The sequence below is a fragment of the Schistocerca americana genome, chromosome 6 (assembly GCF_021461395.2).
Source record: "Schistocerca americana isolate TAMUIC-IGC-003095 chromosome 6, iqSchAmer2.1, whole genome shotgun sequence".
NCBI classification, from domain to species: domain Eukaryota; kingdom Metazoa; phylum Arthropoda; class Insecta; order Orthoptera; family Acrididae; genus Schistocerca; species Schistocerca americana.
Window position 1 is genome coordinate 105,768,404 of NC_060124.1, and position 24,197 is coordinate 105,792,600.

Here is a 24,197-nt window from a genome sequence, read left to right on the forward strand (position 1 = left end):
ACCAACTAAGACTCAACAAATAATTGGGTCTAACGTGGACACGAATATACAAGTAAAGCAGTGGAGATTAGATTAATGGCAAAGTGACTAGGACGCATTAGATTCGGGTCTGAGACTGCGTGAAATTTTTCGACCATCATGGAAAAAATGAGGATGGACTACATTAACCACACACAAGGAAGGATCTATTTTCATACGGGACTTGCCCCGTACTCAGTTTACCTGCATAAGATTAAGAGGCGCAACACAAGCATAAAAATGGTTCAAATGGCTCTGAGTACTATGGGACTTAACATTTGAGGTCATCAGTCCCCTAGAACTTAGAACTACTTAAACCTATCTAACCTAAGGACATCACACACATCCATGCCCGAGGCAGGATTCGAACCTGCGACCGTAGCGGTCGCGCGGTTCCAGACTGTAGCGCCTAGCACCGCTCGGCCACTCCGACCGGCACACAAGCATACGCGACTGTATAGTACAGAACATGTAGTCTTGTAATACCTTACTCGTGGTGTTGGCAGGACAAGGATCAATAACAATTTGAGTAGAGCAGTTTACGACAAAGAAATATGGTATAAAGTTGATTACGTAGGAAACAACAGTAGAGTTGAGGAGGTACCATGATAGCCGGACTACATGGCACGAGGCAAGGTATTTTCAAGTAAGAGATGACGCTTTCGGTGTGTCACTCAACGTGTTGGGCAGTGTGGAGCGTAGGGGAGAAATGCTCTGCAGCCTAATTATCGCACCACGAGAAGCAGACGCACAAATGCAGATTCCGCTATGCCGCCGACATCTGCGCGATTCTGAGAACATTTTTATGTATTTTTTTCATGTTCTGACCCACAGCCTCACTGTATCGTCTAAATGATGGAACCATTTTAACCATCGTAGGTCTTTAAGGTCACAATGCGTATAAATTACGTTACTGGCGCATAATGCAGTATGATAACAAATGTACAATGAGCAGGTAAGACATAATAGTGGAGAGCATTACGCTTGGGGTATTACAGTTGTTGGTTAAGTTATTTACATGATATTGTGTGTCACATCTGAAAATGTTGTTTCGTGTTATGTGGGGACAGACACAATCCCAGACATACACTTGTCGAATGTTACAGATGTGGACTTGCGCAAAACAATTAGCTTAGAAGTTTCGCAACACGTCTTGTAGGCAAAAACTTTACTTACAGGTTGCTTCCTAGCCCTTGCACGACATGCTGCTAAACGTGTCTTCTTCCCATAACATGAAACAAAAATTTTTAAATGCGACGCACACATCACAGATATTATATAAGTAATTAAAAAAAAAATGATGCACTAAGTGTAATGTTATCCACTAATATGTTTTACTCATTCACTGTATTTTTGATGCGACATTGGAGACACTTGACAATGGTCTAAGGCCGAAACTGGCCAGTAACGTAAATTATAGGCATGGCGCATTACAAGAATCTAGTTAACAGCCAGCGAAGCTTAAAATGGTTCCATCATTTCTACCTGAGAACTTGTTGTTGCCAGCCGCCGACGCTTCCTTTGGATACCACTCATCAGTAGGTCTCGATTTGGTGCTGCTGCCATTTTACAAGAGGCAGACCCCACTGTATAGGAGAACGAAGACCACAGCGAAGACAATCATGAAGTTCATGGAGGACAATGTAACACTTGTATTTACTGTGTACTTTGTATATGTACGAGTATGTATTCGATCAATACAAAAATCTGAAAGCATCACGCTTAATTTTATTTTTTATGTGAACTTAGAAATAAAACGTGGTATTTCAGTAGTACTATACTGTACTGTTCCGGACCCAATGAACTCAACTAGGCTTTAGTGCTACCAACTCACATCTGATAAAGCGGGTCTCACGTAGTAGTTTAGGAACAGTATGTAGTTTAGCCACTGGTTTGTAGCAGCATACATTGCTGGTATACGGAAATTATGTTTTATTATTTTTGTTTAAATTTAATATTAAAAGTTTTGAAGTAAGTTTCATGCTAATGAATTAGTTTTGTATTCGGCGGAGGACAACGTTTCATATAACCACGACCCGCAGTTGTACCCGGCACAGCAGGTCACTATAATTAGAAAATAAATAAATAAATAATGTCCTTGTGGGTACTTGTTTCGCCATTTCCCATTCAAACCTATTTCCTGATTCAAGATATGTAGCGTAGCTGTGTGATCCTTCACGTCCGAGCGAACAATATCTGTCCTACCACGCTCCAGTCGCTTGGGGGTGGTCCAAATCCTATATGGTCTTGAGCACGGCGCTCCTGATTCCACCGAATCCATATTCGAATGACAGGCGTGAAGTCCCCACCAATGTGAGCACTAATATTGATGGGCCACAATCCTGCCACTGTAGAATTTAGACAGGTGTTGGCAGATGTTTGTGCTTCTTACATGAGGCATAACGTCATCTTCTCACAAACGGTCAACATTCAAATGTAATATCTGAATAAGAAACCATTGAGTATCTTTCCTTGTAAACAGAAAGTAGATGGCATTCTCCCTGCCTGATATGTACAGTTGTGCTGAAAAGTCGATCATTTGTGTATCAAGTTACTGAGGTTGGTGCAAAAAAAAAAAGTGTCCCAGAGAACAGAGTTCCAGGGTACAAAGAAACACGGCTGGACTGTTGAAACTACTGCAGTCTTATCAAAATGTTCTGGTACCGTCCTTGAAGACTATGAGGGTTGTTGCCACACACCTTAGACCTGAGGCCTCGCCACACAAAGTAATGGCGCACTGACAGGTCAGGTGACCTGACTGGTCTGCTAGATCCGAGACCAGACTGACCTCTGTTAACAACTCTGTCAGGCTTGAAGATTACCTAAATGTGCTCTAAGGTTCTCCGGCTTTACGGGAAGCTGCTCCATCCTCTTGGATGTAACTGTACGTCATTTCCTCCTCCGTTAATGCTGCCACAAATAGTTTCAAAATGTTGGGAATGTAACGTACCGAAGTCAGCGTCTGATGGAAGAAGACGGCACCAACAATGCGGCTTGCAGACACTGCATACCAAACCCGAAACTTCTGATCATGCTGTGGTGTTTCGTGGAAGTTATGCGGATTCCTCGCTGGCCAGAACCTGTGACTCTTTGAGTTGACAAAACCACTTAGATAAACCGGTGTTGTTCAAATATGAAGAACACATCCATGTCCAAGCCAGTCATTGTTATCGCAGGGAAGAGCCATTCTCAGAACTGGAGGCGCTGAGGAGAATCTGCTGTTTTAATGCGTAAACAACAGACACTCGGTAGGTATGCATGTGCAAGTCCAGTTCGAATATTCGTCCACACGATCATCGAGTAATACTGAAGTGATATCAGGTGTTCCCCAGGGAAGCGTCCTGAGACCTCTACTGTTCCTGATCTATATAAATGACAATCTGAGCAGTTATCTTAGGTTGTTCGCAGATGATGCTGGAATTTACCGTGTAGTAAGGTCATCCGAAGACCAGTATCAGTTGCAAAGCGATTTAGAAAAGATTGCTGTATGGTGTGGCAGGCTAAATAACGAAACGTGTGAGGTGATCCACATGAGTTCCAAAAGAAATCCGTTGGAATTCGATTACTCGATAAGTAGTACAATACTCAAGGCTGTCAATTCAACTAAGTACCTGGGTGTAAAAATTACGAACAACTTCCGTTGGAAAGACCACATAGATAATATTGTGGGGAAGGCGAGCCAGAGGTTGCGTTTCATTGGCAGGACACTTAGAAGATGCAACAAGTCCACTAAAGATACAGCTTACACTACACTCGTTCGTCCTCTGTTAGAATATTGCTGCGCGTTGTGGGATCCTTACCAGGTTAGATTGACGCAGGACATCGAAAGGGTGCAAAAAAGGGGAGCTCGTTTTGTATTATCACGTAATAGGGGAGAGAGTGTGGCAGATATGATATGCGAGTTGGGATGGAAGTTGTTAAAGCAAAGACGTTTTTCGTCGGGGCGAGATCTATTTACGAAATTTCAATCACCAACTTTCTCTTCCGAATGCGAAAATATTTTGTTGAGCCCAACCTACATAGGTAGGAATGATCATCAAAATAAAATAAGAGAAATCAGAGCTCTAAAAGAAAGGTTTAGGTGTTCGTTTTTCCCGCGCGCTGTTCGGGAGTGGAATGGTAGGGAGATAGTATGATTGTGGTTCGATGAACCCTCTGCCAAGAACTTAAATGTGAATTGCAGAGTAATCATGTAGATGTAGATGTAGATGTCGGCTCAACACGAAAGTTTCGTCTCAAGTACAGATAGTGTTGAGGATCAGTGGACAAAGTTCAAAACCATCGTACAATATGCGTTAGATGAGTATGTGCCAAGCAAGGTTGTAAGAGATGGAAAAGAGCCACCGTGGTACAACAACCGAGTTAGAAAACTGCTGCGGAAGCAAAGGGAACTTCACAGCAAACATAAACATAACCAAAGCCTTGCAGACAAACAAAACTTACGCGAACCGAAATGTAGTGTGAGGAGGGCTATGCGAGGGGCGTTCAATGAATTCGAAAGTAAAGTTCTATGTACTGACTTCGCAGAAAATCCTAAGAAATTTACGTCTTATGTCAAAGCGGTAGGTGGATCAAAACAAAATGTCCAGACACTCTGTGACCAAAATGGTACTGAAACAGAGGATGACAGACTACAGGCCGATATACTAAATGTCTTTTTCCAAAGCTGTTTCACAGAGGAAGACTGCACTGTAGTTCCTTCTCTAGATTGTCGCACTGATGACAAAATGGTAGATATCGAAATAGACGACAGAGGGATAGAGAAACAATTAAAATCGCTCAAAAGAGGAAAGGCCGCTGGACCTGATGGGATACCAGTTCGATTTTACACAGAGTACGCGAAGAAACTTGCCCCCATTCTTGCGGTGTACCGTAGGTCTCTAGAAGAGCGTAGCGTTCCAAAGGATTGGAAAAGGGCACAGGTCATCCCCGTTTTCAAGAAGGGACGTCGAACAGATATGCAGAACTATAGACCTATACCTCTAACGTCGATCAGTTGTAGAATTTTGGAACACGTATTATGTTCGAGTATAATGACTTTTCTGGAGACTAGAAATCTACTCTGTAGGAATCAGCATGGGTTTCGAAAAAGACAGTCGTGTGAAACCCAGCTCGCGCTATTCGTAAACGACACACAGAGGGCCATAGACACGAGTTCACAGGTAGATGCCGTGTTTCTTGACTTCCGCAAAGCGTTCGACACAGTTCCCCACAATCGTTTAATGAACAAAGTAAGAGCATATGGACTATCAGACCAATTGTGTGATTGAAGAGTTCCTAGATAACAGAACGCAGCATGTCATTCTCAGTGGACAGAAATCTTCCGAAGTAAGAGTGATTTCAGGTGTGCCGCAGGGGAGTGTTATAGGACCGTTGCTATTCACAATATACATAAATGACCTTGTGGATGACATCGGAAGTTCACTGAGGATTTTTGCGGATGATGCTGTGATATATCGAGAGGTTGTAACAATGGAAAATTGTACTGAAATGCAGGAGAATCTGCAGCGAACTGACGCATGGTGCAGGGAATGGCAATTGAATCTCAATGTAGACAAGTGTAATGTGCTGCGAATACATAGAAAGAAAGATCCCTTATCATTTAGCTACAATATAGCAGGTCAGCAACTGGAAGCAGTTAATTCCGTAAATTATCTGGGAGTACGCGTTAGGAGTGATTTAAAATGGAATGATCATATAAAGTTGATCGTTGGTAAAGCAGATGCCAGACTGAGATTCATTGGAAGAATCCTAAGGAAATGCGATCCGAAAACAAAGGAAGTAGGTTACAGTACGCTTGTTCGCCCACTGCTTGAATACTGCTCAGCCGTGTGGGATCCGTACCAGATAGGGTTGATAGAAGAGATAGAGAAGATCCAACGGAGAGCAGCGCACTTCGTTACAGGATCATTTAGTAATCGCGAAAGCGTTACGGAGATGATAGATAAACTCCTGTGGAAGACTCTACACGAGAGACGCTCAGTAGCTCGGTACGAGCTTTTGTTGAAGTTTCGAGAACATTCCTTCACCGAAGAGTCAAGCAGTATATTGCTCCCTCCTACGTATATCTCGCGAAGAGACCATGATGATAAAATCAGAGAGATTAGAGCCCACACAGAGGCATACCGACAATCCTTCTTTCCACGAACAATACGAGACTGGAATAGAAGGGAGAACCGATAGAGGTACTCAAGATACCCTCCACCACACACCGTCAGGTGGCTTGCGGAGTATGGATGTAGATGTAGATGTAGACCAGCAATGTAATACGAATATCGACGGTATTTGTCTTACATTAACCCTGAATCGAACGCTACACACGGACATATAGAAGCATAACGCTGGAGTATCACATGGTAAATGACCACTAGTGGAATATGAGTATCGACGGTATTTGTTTTACGTTAACTCGGAAGTGAGCGCTACACACACACACACAGATGCTTAATGCTAGAGTGTCACATGGTACACTACCAGTTGCTACTGTGTATCGCCACAACGTCTCCTTATGGGTACATTATGGGAACCACTTTTGCAGTGGAGGATGAAATATCGAAGATGTGTTCATTACCATTGTGCATCGTTACCAGATTAGGTAGTTTGGTTACAAATGTTATGTTATAATGATCGGAGTGACAACGATGTACAGTCATTATTCCTCCAGATGGCACAATTGGTGCATTTGACATGTTTCCCAACAATGAACATAAATTATTTATCTGGAATTATATCTATTTATTCTTGGAAAGACGCGTCATGTCTCCTAATATTACACACACATCTTTAGTACAGTTATTTTGTGTTATAATTTCCCTCCGTATTTATAATACAGAATACCATATAAACTGAAAAATAATGAATGAGTAGTTGCTATGTGACTGACGTACAGCAGTCGGCAGCCAGAAGTCAGTTTCTTTAAACTGCAGGTCCTCTAAGGAAAAGAAAGACAGAGATCATAAACAGAGCACAGAACGCCTTCCGGCAAAGACGCCTCACCAGTTAACTGCCGTCTTCCCCCGCCCCACCCACTCTGCCACCCCTCAAACTGCTCCACTCCACCGCCACGCCCACCCCCTTCCCACGCTCCTCACATCGCTCTTCTGTTTCCGTTATTCTTTTCGGTGTCTGGGCCACGCCTTGTGACTATAAACACAAACCAGTGACTTCCCACTTGCACTGAACTTTATTCGATTGTAAATGCGAGGAAATGGAGTCTGACTGTAGCATTAGATCACTACCATAACTGCGTCACTGATTTCAATGAACAACGCAGTCGCACATTTTATACGCCGTAAAAACTCAATTTAGCATAGTCGTCATTCGTCCTATATGACGTATCACTGGCAGAGGCCAACATTCTGTTTATATCACAATGGATTCACGCCTAAACAGACGCGCAAAATAAAATATTCCTGTAAATTAGAATTTCCTCTTACAAAAGCGTTATCTTTACCACTACGACTGAAAATTAACGCTAGGAATACAGCAGTATCTGCATGGTGAATGAAGAACAAAAGGAATGGAATAAAATACAAGGAACCATTGTAATGTCAGCACTTACAAGGGCAAAGTCCAAACCACCCTGAAGTTTTTATACAGAAAAAAAACGCACAGAAAGAAACACATCAACATTTTAGCTACTAAGACACACTGCAAGTATGTTTAAAAAATGTTGAAATTTGCCAAACTCGTGGGTCGCCAGACAGATGCAGAAGTGTATACCCTAGCTGCACCTGTAGCAGTCAACGCGTGCTCAACAAGGCTGGCAACACGGCACAACGCGATCTTAATTTGTGAAGCGAATTTCAGTTTCCTTTGATAGTTTCTTTGCCGGCCGCTGTGACCGAGCGGTTCTAGGTGCTTCAGTCCGGAATAAGGCTTCTGCTACGGTCGCAGATTCTAATCCTGCCTCGGGCATGGATGTGTGTGATGTCCTTAGGTTAGTTAGGTTTAAGTAGTTCTAAGTCTAGGGGACTGATGACCTCAGATGTTAAGTCCAATAGTACTTAGAGCCATTTGAACCATTTGATAGTTTCTTGGACGAAACTGTTGACCGGTACTATTCATTCGAATTTGTAATTCATTTAATATCCTTACTAATTAGTTAAATGTTAACAATAGAGACAAAATTGAATTAATTTTCTTTGTGATTGGTTGACATATGCTAACTAATAGCATCCGTATTTGTGCAAGTTCGAGCGTTACACAGTAATATGGAATCCATTTGTTTTCAACCTCGCAAAGTTTAAGTATGAAGAAAGTGATACGCCATCGAAATCAGCTAATTCTCCTGTAGACCTACATATGTGTTTTTTATCACTTAAATTTCTTACATATTCATTCCGACAGGGTCAACATTTAGTTATAAATCGTGGAAAAATTAGAATAATCAGGAAATAACTCCAAGGATTCCATGAATTGTGGTTTGAACGATGATTGCCGTGCTAATAAAGTTCAGAACAAATGCAGACTATGTTCTAAGCACAAAGAAAACATGTATAGCAGTACCTGTCAGGGAGAAAGAAATGGCTTTAAATTTTTTGGTTAAACGAAGGAGAGAGAAAACGCTTAAACTTAAGCAGTGTGCAAAGCCGGCTTCGTTTCGTAAAATCTGAGCATAAATTATATAAACTGAAGAATGATTTACACGAAGTTCGAAATAGGTGCCAAAACGAAATTCGGAAAAGTGTGAAAAATTTAGAGCTGCCCTTGACGTTCAATGTACCGTTATAGAGACAGATCTGTGAGGCTGGGCGCTCTGAACTGCAAGTAAGATGAACACTGCAGATTTCGAGGCTTCTTCGACATTGTTTAACAGATCCAGGAAATTATCTGGAAAAGGAAGTTGCAAAATGATGAAGTTTACCTCAAGTAAACGTATAGAGGTGATTCCATTAATAGATAATAATATAGAGATATTCGTCACTGACGTGAAGACAAAGCTTCTTGTTTTTCCCTAAACACTGCGTATAAAACCAGTCAGTGAGGTTTCGTATAGAATGCAGTTATCATTTGTAGCCAAAATATGACAGAGTTGCTTGAGCACTCGATGATGCTGTCTTCAGGAACAGCGTGGCAAATTAGGACTAAACATTTTAAAGAGGGATAGTTTACTTGCAAAAGCCTTGTAATCGACGTACCAAAATCTCAAAAAAGGGGAGTACATTTCTCAGTGTCACATCCGAAACGTCTTCTTACCATTTCCAGAAAATAATCTGTTGGACTCTTGTCCTGGACACAACGACGCCAGTCTTTAGGAGGCGGACGGAAAGAGTGTTAATATGATTCGGATGCCACCCGGAGTCAGCTTCTCGAAGAAAAAAAAAGCTTTTCAATAGCATAAAGCATTTCTCAGAAAAGTTGTCGGCCAAAACAGTTTCCGATAACTGTTTTTCATTTCAGGTTAACCAGCGAATCAGTTTTCTTACAGTCATTTCTCCATTGTCTGTTTGCATCACCATATCCTACGAATTTGATCAAGTAGCCCTGGTCTGCAGTACTATATGCAAAACAATGGACACGACCATTCCAGTTCTGTATTAACGAAACTAGTAATTGCTGTGAATTGCCTGAATGCATTAATTTTTATCAGGTGTTCCTAGTGTAAGAAAAATGTTTGTTTTTCTCATGCAATAGAAACTTCGCATTTTTATGACAACTACAGGGAACACACAAGGAGGGATTTCAATGTTAGAAAAATATACATTATTAAAAATTATCAGAAAAACTGTGCTATTGGAATTGTTATAAAATATTAAATGTTAATAAAGTTAATTCCCGATGACGGAAAACTTCCATACTATATCATCATACACTGCCTTAATTTTCTTTCATGTGATATACACTTGTGTAACAATTACGTCTGACAATGTAGATGTCGATACGCAATTAATCATTTGAGACAGATTGAGTACGGTTTAAGTGCTTAAAATTCATTTGTGCCCTTGGATCTTCCGCTACGCGGCGCTATATCCTCTTGTCACGGCTGCTCCTGCCAGTCCGCAGATTCGCGTGGTAGACAGGAAAGGCAATAGAAACTGCTGTTGTAAGCGGTTCCTAGTGGGTAAAAAATGAGTAACTTTAAATTTTTAAATACTTGCAGTACGCCTACGCAGCTAAAATTTTGACAGTGCCTTTTTTTGGTGTATTATTCCTACGTGAACAGTATCGGGGTAGGTTTCGACATGTCAGATTGCACCACTTCCCAGTTAGCTTGCAACCAAAAGAAAAATGTACGTGATGTAGTGTGAGGTTTAGCAGTAATAGTACACTCTGCTACAAGCTTGCTCCTTTTTTTTTAATTTCGGGAAAGTTTTGTAGAATGCTATCGTACAGAACTTCAGCCATGGTTTCTTCTAAAGAGTTGTGCGCATTCTGCAAGCATCTATACACAAAATGCTTTATTCGCTTTTTTGTTTATTTACTTCCATTTTGAACGACTGAGTTCGTGTTTGCAGTTTCCTAAATGTTTACAGTTTGGTGGTTCACCTCATGTGAAGGAATGAAAGTTATTTCCATGGAAAAATAAAGCATCCGAAAATAGCATATTATTTTTCTTGTGTAACAGAATTGTACCACGAAAGTCAAATCAATTGTTCTTGTCTCCAGAAACAAAGATCACAGTAACTGTAGTTTGCTAGGCTTCATACATACCGTTTGCAGAAAGAACCAACCGTGCTGTTGCCTTGGGAAATTCAAGTTCTGTGTTTGTTCGAACAATGGATTTGTCTGGCCGTCGCGCAAATATTTACCGAGTTCGATCGCAGTTTTCATCTGACGTCCACGGTTGGCCAGGACTCGCTTGCTTACATATACTTCAGCGACGAAATTTCTGTACCACCAGTACCTAAATTTTTGTTAAACGATGTGATGTGGTGCGTAACAGGCAAGTAGAAGTTTTTACGAAACACACATTAAATTAAAATAATGAAGCAACGTAATGCAAAGTGTAACACAGAAATTCTCTTGTAAAATCGCCATCATGGTCGACGAGAGAAATGTAGGTGAATGATATCTCTACTACGTCGAAGTTATTTTGAGCAATCTAATAAAAGTTTGTAAGAAAATCCGTCTATTTATATACCAAGCTCGTTAATGTAACATGTATGTTTTGAATGCGTGGAATGTCAGTTACATGAATGGCAAACACTGTCGTATAAAGTAATGAAAATACTGAAACAATAATAAAACCACAAAGCATTCCTATATTTCCTCAGTCGCAATATAGGACGAAATGAAGCACTGAAGCAAGCTTTGATCTTCGGAAAAAAACATCTCTTTGAAAAGAGAGAGAGAGAGAGAGAGAGAGAGAGAGAGAGAGAGAGAGAGAGAGGGATCCTCTAGAAGTTGAAATTCTGGTGCTGGTAGAGCTACTGTAAACTCTGGTATAAGATGAATAAATACAGAAGAAGTAGTGTCAGTTCCCCAACGACTATAAAAATCCTGCCAACTGCTCTGGAAGAATCACAGAATTTTCAATAAATGGTAGTTAAAATTGTAGTGATTTATTGAAAGTATAATTTACAGTTGCAGGTACCCCGTTTCCATCATGTAGAAAATACTGTAAAACATCATAAAATCTCAATATCGTCAAGGGGAGGTAACCCCTATTTTCAAGCAAAGGAAATTAGTCAAAGTAATTGTGCAGAAACGAGTCTCTTAGGTATGTGAGGTAACGGGCGAGTCGTGGAGACCTGAAAGTATTCTAAGTTCAGAGTTGGCGTGGCCAAGCTGGGGCCTCTCAGCAGGTCGCGGCCCGGCAGCAGCTAAGTGTGGTGACGAACGTTAGCTTAGCAACCGCGTGATGCCGCACAATGGGCGGTCCAGCCGCGTGGCCGGGAATTCCTTGGTGACGTTATGTTGATGAAGCAGACACGCTGGGTGTGCCAAAGATGGTGGACTTTGTGAAACCTTAATGGCAGACTATACGAACTGTGAAATATTATGGTTTGCGCGCTAAAACCGTAATATTTCACAGTTCGTATAGAAATTAATAATTGTTGTTGTGGTCTTCAGTCCTGAGACCGGTTTGATGCAGCTCTCCATGCTCCTCTATCCTCTGCAAGCTTCTTCATCTCCCAGTACCTACTGCAGCCTACATCCTTCTGAATCTGCTTAGTGTATTCATCTCTTGGTCTCCCTCTACGATTTTTACCCTCCACGCTGCCCTCCAATGCTAAATTTGTGATCCCTTGATGCCTCAAAACATGTCCTACCAACCGATACCTTCTTCTAGTCAAGTTGTGCCACAAACTTCTCATCTCCCCAATCCTATTCAATACCTACTCATTAGTTACGTGATCTACCCACCTTATCTTGAGCATTCTTCTGTAGCACCACATTTCGAAAGCTTCTATTCTCTTCTTGTCCACACTAGTTATCGTCCATGTTTCACTTCCATACATGGCTACACTCCATACAAATACTTTAAGAAACGACTTCCTGACACTTAAATCTATACTCGATGTTAACAAATTTCTCTTCTTCAGAAACGCTATCCTTGCCATTGCCAGTCTACATTTTATATCCTCTCTACTTCGACCATCATCAGTTATTTTACTCCCTAAATAGCAAAACTCCTTTACTACTTTAAGTGTCTCATTTCCTAATCTGATTCCCTCAGCATCACCCGATTTAATTTGACTACATTCCATTATCCTCGTTTTGCTTTTGTTGATGTTCATCTTATATCCTCCTTTCAAGACACTGTCCATTCCGTTCAACTGCTCTTCAAAGTCTTTTGCTGTCTCTGACAGAATTACAATGTCATCGGCGAACCTCAAAGTTTTTACTTCTAATCCATGAATTTTAATGCCTACTCCGAATTTTTCTTTTGTTTCCTTTACTGCTTGCTCAATATACAGATTGAATAACATCGGGGAGAGGCTACAATCCTGTCTCACTCCTTTCCCAACCACTGCTTCCATTTCATGTCCCTCGACTCTTACAACTGCCATCTGGTTTCTGTACAAATTGTAAATAGCCTTTCGCTCCCTGTATTTTACTCCTGCCACCTTCAGAATTTGAAAGAGAGTATTCCAGTTAACGTTGTCAAAAGCTTTCTCTAAGTCTACAAATGCTAGAAACGTAGGTTTGCCTTTTCTTAATCTTTCTTCTAAGATAAGTCGTAAGGTTAGTATTGCCTCACGTGTTCCAACATTTCTACGGAATCCAAACTGATCTTCCCCGAGGTCCGCTTCTACCAGTTTTTCCATTCGTCTGTAAAGAATTCGTGTTAGTATTTTGCAGCTGTGACTTATTAAACTGATAGTTCGGTAATTTTCACATCTGTCAACACCTGCTTTCTTTGGGATTGGAATTATTATATTCTTCTTGACGTCAGAGGGTATTTCGTCTGTCTCGTACATCTTGCTCACCAGATGGTAGAGTTTTGTCAGGACTGGCTCTCCCAAGGCCATCAGTAGTTCTAATGGAATGTTGTCTACTCCCGGGGCCTTGTTTCGACTCAGGTCTTTCAGTGCTCTGTCAAACTCTTCACGCAGTATCTTATCTCCCATTTCCTCTTCATCTACATCCTCTACATCCATCTGTGCTTTCTAAAACACAGTAAACATTTAATCAATTTTCTTCATGAATAGTATATATTGGATATACACAAAGACATAGATGAATAAATATATTTAAAAGAATGCTGCTACATACAGATGAATCATGATACCTCAAAAAGAAACATGTACATTACCATTATTTGCACGACGATTCTGATGGTGTAATCAGATTTTCAATATCTTTATCAGTTTAAAGTTTAGTATCTGACAATAAATTATATAAGTAACACCAAGCAATGAATTTTCAAAATCCAAACGGTTCTTCAGATTTTGTCAATCGACGTGTCTTTAGAAGGCTATTACTGTAAACCTAAATTGGTGTAAATTACAGGCATGCAACTTGAATAGCACATAAGTTATTGGAGGTCAAAGTGGACTATTACTATCGATCGCGTCAGGCCATAAGTACTTCACAGTTACACGAAAAAACAGTAGCAGCATTCTGTTAAATATATTTATTCATCTATGTCTTTGTGTATATCCAATATATACTATTCATGAAGAAATTGATTAAATGTTTACTGTGTTTTAGAAAGCACATTAGGCTACTGACCAACCTTTTGTTGCTATTCCTTTGATATATGTGTATTTAATTTGTTTATGTATTTCATAATGCGTGTTAGAGCGTGCTTATGGTCCAGCCATACGAATATTTATTTCTTTTCAAGTTATTTAAATGTAAATACGGTATTTCGTATGTGTTTCAATATGTTTGTGAGTGCACGTTGGCTTGGTGACATGGAGCGACCGCTCTAGCTAATCACAGCGCTGATTACTAAGAGATACGTATGGAGGTTGGGGAGGAGCATCGTTTCCAGAGAGGACACGAGGTAGTGCTGAGCAGTGAGGAGTTCTGGAGAGGGCGGGACAGGACACAGGAGGTGCTGGACGCGACGGCGCGACGGACGCACGGTCTCGAGAGAGACTTGGAGTGCGGAGCAGTTTGCGCGTGGTCGCGAGAGATAGAAATACTTTGGAATGCGGACTTGTGAACTTGTGAGATTTCCGAGGTTTCTACAGTGAAGACGTAATATGCATTTAGAAGTGAATATCTTCTGAGCTATGTTGCCGTTCATAACTAATTACGTACAGTAGAAATCTATTGTTTCCCTGTTATTCAACTTATATTTTATTTAATTTCTGGACAATCGACACCAATAAGTGTTTTGCAGAAATATACCACATTCTCAAAAGTACTTCTACTATTGTACTCATCATTTAAAGTCGTTAAGGTAGAAACTGTAGATTTTATTTAATTGCAATCTTTCATTTATCAATTTCTACGTTACATTCGCAATTGCCTAGCAATCTTTCATTTCTCAATTTCTACGTTACATTCGCAATTGACGAGTGGTAGGAACCTTCTACCATTCGATTCATGTGTATATTCATATGGTATACTGTAGACTCAGCAGTATTTGGCTTGTAATGCGGCAACTACGTATCCCAGCCCCTAGACAACGAAACCAGCCAAAACTTTTAATATTTCAGCTCCGAGTTAGTGGGTACGTAGTTAAGGGCCACACACCGAACCATATTTCATCTTTCATTATTGAAAGCCCGCTGATACTTCTTATTCAACATGTTCAAGAATTTTAAATCAAATTTTAAATTAAACGCTGAAAACAAACTTTTGGAAAGAAAGGTAGCGAACGGATGCCATCGACACATTGAAAAGTCTAATTGATGAGCGAAGACAACTCACCTCTGAAACATATTAAGCATTTCTTGATTATGAAGAAGCCTATGTCAAAGTCAAAATCGCATTTTTATGAAAAGTTTGTAATGTTGTTGCTATAATTTGCTATGAAAGCGGTGCCGATAGACAATAAAAGCGGGATAAAAGCTGTGAGCTGTCTGGGGAAGTTAACCTTGCATTACTGAGCAACTGTTTCACCAGGTATCCAGTCTAGCTTACCAAATTCCCAACCAGACTAACATTAATTATAATCTTTTAATAGTCATACGACAACCGGTGATACGTATATAAAAAAGAAAAGTTAAATAAAAAGAAATAAATCAGTTTATATTTCGAAATTTATTTTAACATTGATCATTGAAATTTGAGCATATTAAACTTGATTCATAACTAAGCTGGTGCCTTATTTGGGATTGTGAAAATGTGAGATTGTAATCTTACGGAACACATCAAATATGGAGCCAAGATTGGGAGACTGCATACAACACTGCATTCATAAAATAACACACGAAGAACGTTGAAACATATGCAAGAGGAAATTAACCACAACCAACCGATTCAATTTTCATCCAAAGAAGTTACGTTCGTAGCACAATCCTGTCCGTCATGTAATTACCACACACTGGTATACTAAATTCGTACTAACTCTCTGTGAAATCTTTCCGAAAAGAATAGCTGAGGGCTACTTTGATGATTACACCACATGCTCCACGTGGTCAACTTGGTTTACACAAAGAGTGTAACTCCACAATAATTTTGATAATTAAAATAAATTAGATCGAAAAGCAATTTACAAAAGAAAAACCTCGAACTGGTTACTATCGTCTTACTATTAACCTGATGGGTCAAACAATTGTATAAGCACGTGGTACTGGTCTCACAAAGTACACCCCACGTGGGTTGAACATAAAGAAAAGTTGCTATATTGAAAAGTATTGTCAAGACGAGACGTTATAATCTCACGCACATTCGCATTGAAGATTGGTGATGCTAGTTAGAGTTACTGATCAACACGTGGTTCCACTTTACTCACGAAGTAGTGACAAAGCAACTACTGGAATATTCTGAACTGCACACTCGAATCACTGCGTTGCAATTTAAGATAAGATTAGAAATTTTAGAGCTAAACCTGAAATAAAGGTGATTAAATTTTCAGTTAGGCTGAACTTAAGAAATCCATTGTCCTACGGACTTAGCAGACACGCGCTTAGCCGGAGATCTTACCACTTCAGACGCTCGCCGCGGACAGACTGACCTGGTCCCTTCCTGACGGTGGCTCCCAAATACAAACGGAAGTGGCCAGAGGGGCCGCTTCCTATACCAACATGACAAGGGACGGACAGAACCATACTAAGAATAGAAACCTCTTTGCTTCTAGAAAGCGTAGCTACCTGTTCCGACGTTGGTCCTACTGTTCTCTAGCAGACAGGCTTGTCTGCTACCATCAAGCATACAACTACAAATACATGTGCTCATTCATTCTCTCACACAGAAGGGAAGGGGGATGACAGTATCTTATCATATACAGTATATAAAAGAAAGCGGATGTAGGTTCCGTATGAGACTGTGTGACATGAATTAGATATAAACTGTGTTTTAAAGTGTAGTAGTGTGACAGCTCGTTCTTGTTTATGTGTGAAAGTAACACGTTTCACTGCTCAGTCTCCTCCCAGATAGTCAGAAACACCACAGTAAATTTAGAAGAGGAATTTATGCCGTAAATGACAACATATTTAAGAAATTAACATGAAAGGAATCCAACAGATACCTTTCAAGTTATCAAAGTGCAAGGATTCCGAAGTCAACTGATCTGTCTATAACGATGTAATACTTGGTATAGATTTCAATGGGGAATTAGCAGAAGAGGTCTTCACAAATATCGGAGTCAGATTTAACCATATTAGAGGCATTAAAAAGTCGGTCTCATAGTGACATCTTAACACTTCCGCTGCTCTCGAGTAACAATACTTCCTGCTATGAAATTTGAAAATAAGTAGATACCTGACGGTTCGTTATCAAAAACTTAACTCCGTCCGAACAGGCCTTGGAAGGCCCAACGGTACCTACCGGCCGCCGTGTCATCCTCAGGCCACAGGCGTCACTGGATGCGGATATTGAAGGGGCATGTGGTCAGCACACCGCTCTCTCGGCCGTGTGTCAGTTTACGAGACCGGAGCCGCCACTTCTCAATCAAGTAGGTCCTCAGTTTGCCTCACAGGGGCTGAGTGCATCCCGATTGCCAACAACGCTCGGCAGACCGGATGGTCACCCATCCAAGTGCTAGTCCAGCTCGACAGCGCTTAACTTCACTGATCTGACGGGAACCGGTGTTACCAGTGCGGCAAGGCCGTTGGCGATTCGTTATCAACTTGACGCGAAAATCTGAGAATGATATGACTCTGTCCGTGCTTTATTCCTACGCCTGTTTCGCCACCTTTAGTGTAATTTCTCAGCTCCATCGAAGAGGCCGCACGCCATCTTGCAACGGATGAAGCACAGGAAATTCGTCAGAAGCCGGGTGTGTTGGCAAGAGCCGTATCACAGAATAGCAAAATTTCGCCTGCGGGGTAGACAGTCTTCCATAACTTAGGACGGTAGTGGAAATGGAAATGAGCGTTTGGTGTCATTGGCCGGGAGGCCCCTTACGGGGCAGGTCCGGCCGCCTTGGTGCAGGTCTTATTACATTCGACGCCACATTGGGCGACCTGCGCGCCGGATGGTGATGAATGATGATGAAGACAACACAACACCCAGTCCCTGAGTGGAGAAAGTCCCCGACCAGGCGGGGAATCGAAACCGGGCCCCTTAGGACGGCATTCGGGGCGGACAATAGGGTAGCATGTAAAGCGAATACAGGTAATGCAACCTGGCTCATGCCACAGAATGGGTATATTAATAAGATCAATGTTTTACTATGTGTATCGCGCGATCGAGAAGGAGTATACTAATCGCACGATGAGAGAACAGCTGAAATTTTGACTTCCAGTCCTGTGCCAGTGGAGGTCATTTAGAGACTGAGAGCACAGGGTGCTAGGTTTTATGGACTGTCTGTGACCTATAAAGAACGCGTTCTTCCACGACGTATTGCGCACGTAATTGTAGGAGCTGCTATAATTTGGTCAAATACATTCTAAGACGAAGAAAAAGACGCATCACGAAGGAACTATCCGAATGTGACAGAAATCGGTGAATGTGGTGTACATGTACACAGAAACAAATCACTATAGGTCAGAAGAATTGGATGATTTTTTCAAGGGAAAGAGCTTCGGAAACACAGTAAATCAATAACGCGTTGGTCCGTCTCTGACCCTCATGGCATCAGTTATTCGGCTTGGCAATGATTGCAGTTCTTGGATGTCCACCCGAGGGATATCGTGCCGAATTCTGTCCAGTTTATGTGTTAGATCGTCAAAATCCCGAATGTGTGGCGGACAGTTCCTATAAGGCTCCAAACGTTGTCAGTTGAGAAGAGATCCTGCGACCTTGCTAGACAAGGCAGGGTTTGGCAAGAACAAAGATAGGAAGAAACTTACGCTGTGAGCAGTCGGGCATTATCTTGCTGAAATGTAATCCAAGGATGAATTGGCATGAAGAGCAACAAAATGGGGCACAAAATATTGTCGACGTACAATTGTGCCGTAAGGACGCCGCGGATGTCAACTAAAAGGGTCCTGCTCAGACCATCGCTCCTGGTTGGCGTGGCTTATGGTGGACGACAGGCAGGTCGGTATCACACCGTTGTCCGAGTCATCTTCAGACACGTCTTTGCCTTGGAACCTCATTGACTGTTTTAGAATTACCTTCGAACTGAGTCCCGACGATCAGTGACAGCCAGAAGTGATGGTCAGGAGTGATATTTCGTTTCACTGCAGGGCCTCTTTGGTTGTCACCTGTGACACCCTTACAGCACAGCGGTACGCCGACGGTATTCCTGCCGGCCGTGGTGGCCAAGCGGTTAAAGGCGCTACAGTCTGGAACCACGCGGCCGCTTCGGTCGCAGGTTCGAATCCTGCCTCGGGCATGTATGTGTGTGATGTCCTTAGGTTAGTTAGGTTTAAGTAGTTCTAAGTTCTAGGGGACTGATGACTTAGAAGTTAAGTCCCATAGTGCTCAGAGCCATTTGAACCATTTTTTGAACGATATTCCACGGCCCGTTCTATTACACTTCATGGCAAGCCATCTTGGGCTAATATTTCAACAAGGCAATGGCCGCCCGCACACTGCGAGAGCTTCCATTGCTTGTTTTCGTGCTTGCCATATCCTACCTTACAGCAAGGTCGCCGGATATCCGCACAATTATGGCCTGGGTCCTACAAAAAGCTCGAGATTTTGACACTCTTACTCGCCAATTGCAGAGAATTTGCCATATCCATCAGGAGGACGTCCAACAACGCTATGCCAAGCCAAATAACGGAGGTGGACCAATGCATTGTTGGATTTATCAATTTCTGAAGCGCTTTCTCTTGAAATTATGTTCATTTGTTTCTCTCTACATGTTCAATACATCTACCGTTGTCTGTCCCATTGGGATAAAATGGTTCAATGGCTCTAAGCACTATGGGACTTAACATCTGAGGTCATCAGCCCCTAGACTTAGAACTTCTTAAACCTAACTAGCCTAAGGACATCACACACACCCATGCCCGAGGCAGGATTCGAACCTGTGACCGTAGCAACAGCGCCGTTCCGGACTGAAGCGACTAGAACAGCTCGACCACAGCGGCCGGCCCCATTTGGATAATTCTTTAGTAGTGCGTCGTGAGTTTATTTATTTATTTATTCCTTATAGCGTATACAGGGAGCGAAAGGCTATTTACAATTTGTACAGAAACCAGATGGCAGTCATAACAGTTGAGGGGCATGAAACGGAAGCAGCGGTTGGGAAAGGAGTGAGACAGGGTTGTAGTCTCTCCCTGATGTTATTAAATCTGCATATTGAGCGAGCAGCAAAGGAAACAAAAGAAAAATTCGGAGTAGGTATTAAAATGCATGGAGAAGAAACAAAAACTTTGAGGTTCGCCGATGACATTGTAATTCTGTCAGAGACAGCAAAGGACTTGGAAGAGCAGTTGGACGGAATGGACAGTGTCATGAAAGGAGAATATAAGATGAACATCAACAAATGCAAAACTAGGATAATGGAATGTAGTCGAATTAAGTTGGGTGATGCTGAGGAAATTAGATTAGGAAATGAGACACTTAAAGTAGTAAATGGGTTTTGGTATTGGGGAGCAAAATAACTGAAGATGGTCGAAGTAGAGAGGATATTAAATGTAGACTGGCAATTGCAAGGAAAGAGTTTCTGAAGAAGAGAAATTTGTTAACATCGGGTATATATTTAAGTGTAAGGAAGTCGTTACTGAAAGTATTAGTATGGAATGTGGCCAGGTGTGGAAGCGAAACATGGACGACAAATAGTTTGGACACGAAGAGAATAGAAGCTTTTGAAATGTGGTGCTACAGAAGAATGCTCAAGATTAGAGGGGTAGATCACATAACTAATGAGGAGGTATTGAATTGAATTTGGGAGAAGAGAAATTTGTGGCACACCTTGACTAGAAGAAGGGATCGGTTGGTAGGACATGTTCTGAGACATCAAGGGATCACCAATTTAGTATTGGAGGGCAGCGTGGAGGGTAAAAATCGTGAGGGAGACCAAGAAGTGAATACGTTAAGCAGATTCAGAAGGATGTAGGTTGCAGTAGGTACTGGGAGATGAAGAATGTGAGTGATGTTGTGGACTGGTAATCATCCATTAATTGGGATAAACACTTATGAATTAGAATGTAAACAGTGCAACCTGCGATTAGAGTATCTGGACTGAAGACCACAACAATAGCGTACTTTGCAATGAAGACTATTACAGGCAAGTGTCACCATCATATAAGAAACTCAAGTGACTTTATGAACAGTCTTAAGTTGGTTAACCTGGATGGTAACATATTATTGGGCTGTTTTTATGTCATTTTGCTTTTAACAAAATTGCCTCCGATGAACTCGCTACGTCTCAATAGCAAAAGGCTTGGGGCTGACAGTAAAGTGTTGTTCGAGGATACTCTTCCCGTCGAAGGTTTTATTGAACGACGAGTTTTTCGAACACTCTGACTGAGTCGCCATGGGGCGCCCTTCCTCTGGCCAACCATTTTAAGAAAGTTTTTGAGGAGCCGTCACTTGTTTTAAAACCAACATTATCTTGGTGACAAGTTGATAATACTTTTATAGTACCGTCTCTGAGATTTCCTTCACCATCTGAACTCTGTACCTGACAGCATAATTTTTACTACGGAGAAAGGACGTCATTCACCGTTTTTGAACATTTTGCAGTGTCCTAAAACCGGTGGCCCATATGGATGTTCCGTATTTCCAAAGCTCTCTGGATTACAAGTTGCCAACACACAGTACAAACAATAGGCGTTCTTAAAACCCTGATTCACTCTGGCAATACCACCTTGTAAGCGTATTGTCATATTGCTAGCTTAGTTGTGCGGTATCTTTGCGGGCAGCCGCGTCTGCAAAGTTGAGCACTGTTATGTTGTGTAGTGTGTAGCTCTGCATGTAAGAAGCATTGTTATTATGAAAGTTAAAGCGTTGCTGCAAGTGCTATTACAGTAAACTGATGGGATATGGAAGTGATTCAGAGGAAAGTACGTAATGATGTAATTAAAAGTGAGCAGTGCCGCCAATGTCATATTTGTGTATCCTCTTGTTGCTCGTCGCACCGTTCATCAATCATCCGCGCCGTGTTCGGTCTCCCAGAATGAACTGATGTGAATCAGTGGAAATTAATTACCACAAAAGACAGCATTTAAGTGCCAGTATCTGGTAGCGAGCGTGAGAACGTGCGTTCTTTCATCTCGTTCCGCATCGTCAACAATCAGCCGCGCCGCGACGGTTAAGTCCACGCTCGTACAAGTGAGAACTGAGAAGTGAAAAATTAACTTTACGAACAGTGTCATATCATTACTAGTGTCAAGGGGGACTGGTACCAAATATCTGTGTATGCGTGACGAGCGTAAGAACTTTCGTGCGATCATTCGGCTTCAGCATCATCAAAAACCACCCGCGTCGTGTCGGTCACGAGTACGCTCGTCTGAGTGATGTTGTGGACTGGTAATCATCCATTAATTTGGATAAACACTTCTGAATTAGAATGTAAACAGTGCTACCTGCGATTTCCTTTAATCATCTCAGAATACAGTTGTTCGCACCAGACGTCGAACACTGTTGTGTTTTAACGTTGAGTGGCTCCCCTGAACCTGCTCGCATATTCTGATAGATAATTTCAGGCAAGCCAACAGCAGTCTGGAGCAGAACAGTACGACCGCCACAGGATTATCAGGTACGTGGTGTGGACAGGGCGCACTGTCAAAAACTGCAGAAAACAGTATAAACCAACCCCACCCATTTGTACCCCCGGGCGTGTTACAACCTCCGATGCCGATAATTTTCAAACACACTTGGAACATCTAAAAACTGTGTTCCTGAACAAAGGATATTCGTCTTAGCAAGCACAGAGAGCACTGCAGACATACAAACGACAGAGCAAGGAAGAAGATGTGGCATTCAAAACGACAGCTTACCTACTATATATTGGAAATGTTTCCTCTCTTCTTCCTGCGAGTTTTCTAAACCATGTGGTCTCTTTTGCATCCAAATTTCCATTTCCATCTCCTATCTTGCGAGTCGCCTTCCTGCATGACTGTGTCCTATATCGCACGCCTTACTGAATCGTTCCAGTGTATCCGGGTCGCGTGTTTTCTTTTTTGCTGATTCGAGGCATGATGCTACGGGGTGGTAGGTCCGCAATTGTTCAGTACTGGGCAAAACTGGATTATTCTTATCTATTTCGTCCGTCTCAGCTGCACTCGTTCACAATTTTTGCTGTAGTGCTTACCGGTTTCGGGCTAACACGCCCACTCTCAAACCACCTTGTTATTAAACGCAACTACAGTAGCAATACAAGTCTTTTATTGTATTACTAGTTTAGATTATTAATAAGGAGTGTGGTCTGAGATTGAGTGTCAGTATGAAACTGGTAACCACTGGAAAGAAAACTGTGTATTAGTGCAACTGAGACGGACGAAATACAAAAATATCCAATTTTCCTCTTTTTCTCTGTCGTGTAAGTCCCCAGTGCCTTATTTTAGAATGCTAACTGTACTCTGATATTCTTCTAAGGGGGTCCATACCATATTAAACATTTGTTATTAACTGTGTCTACAATATCCTTGGTAAGACCCATCTATTATCATAGCACTTCACTTCTTATTTGGTCTCCTCTTGTTACTTCAAAACGTCGTCTTCAAAACTTCATTCCATTCCCTTTAATTTCATCTGATTGACGCTGGAGAACCCCATAGTCAACACCTTACAGAGCAACTCTCTCATCTACAGTTTTGTATGTCCTAGTATTCAAATTTTTCGACGTAGTTTTGTTCGAAATAATGGATTGTTGTTGCCTAATTGCCATCTCTCTCTTTCTTATTCTGTGCTTCATTTATTCGTTTCTTCCACTCTCGTCCGAAATGATTGTACCCATATACATACATGATAGACTACCCAGTACTACGGATACGTTACCCTTGACGAGATTTCTTCCTGAACCTCCACAACCAGGTATTAAGTCTTTGTGACGTTCTCTCTCATACGTCACTGCTAATATTCTTTTTCAACCTTTCTTAACATATCATACACATCCTCTTCTTCCACAGTATCCTTCTACTCCGTAACTTTTTCTCTAGCTTCTAGCTTTAAGGAAGTTGTCATACAGTCTCGATATGTTCCTCAAAGTATGATGGTTACACAGTCATCCTTGCTTCTCCTTTTAAATATGTTTGTGATGAACCCCTCTTTAAACGCAACAGCTATTTGCCCTCCTCTAAGATGGTGATTAAATAGCTTTGCGACATTTT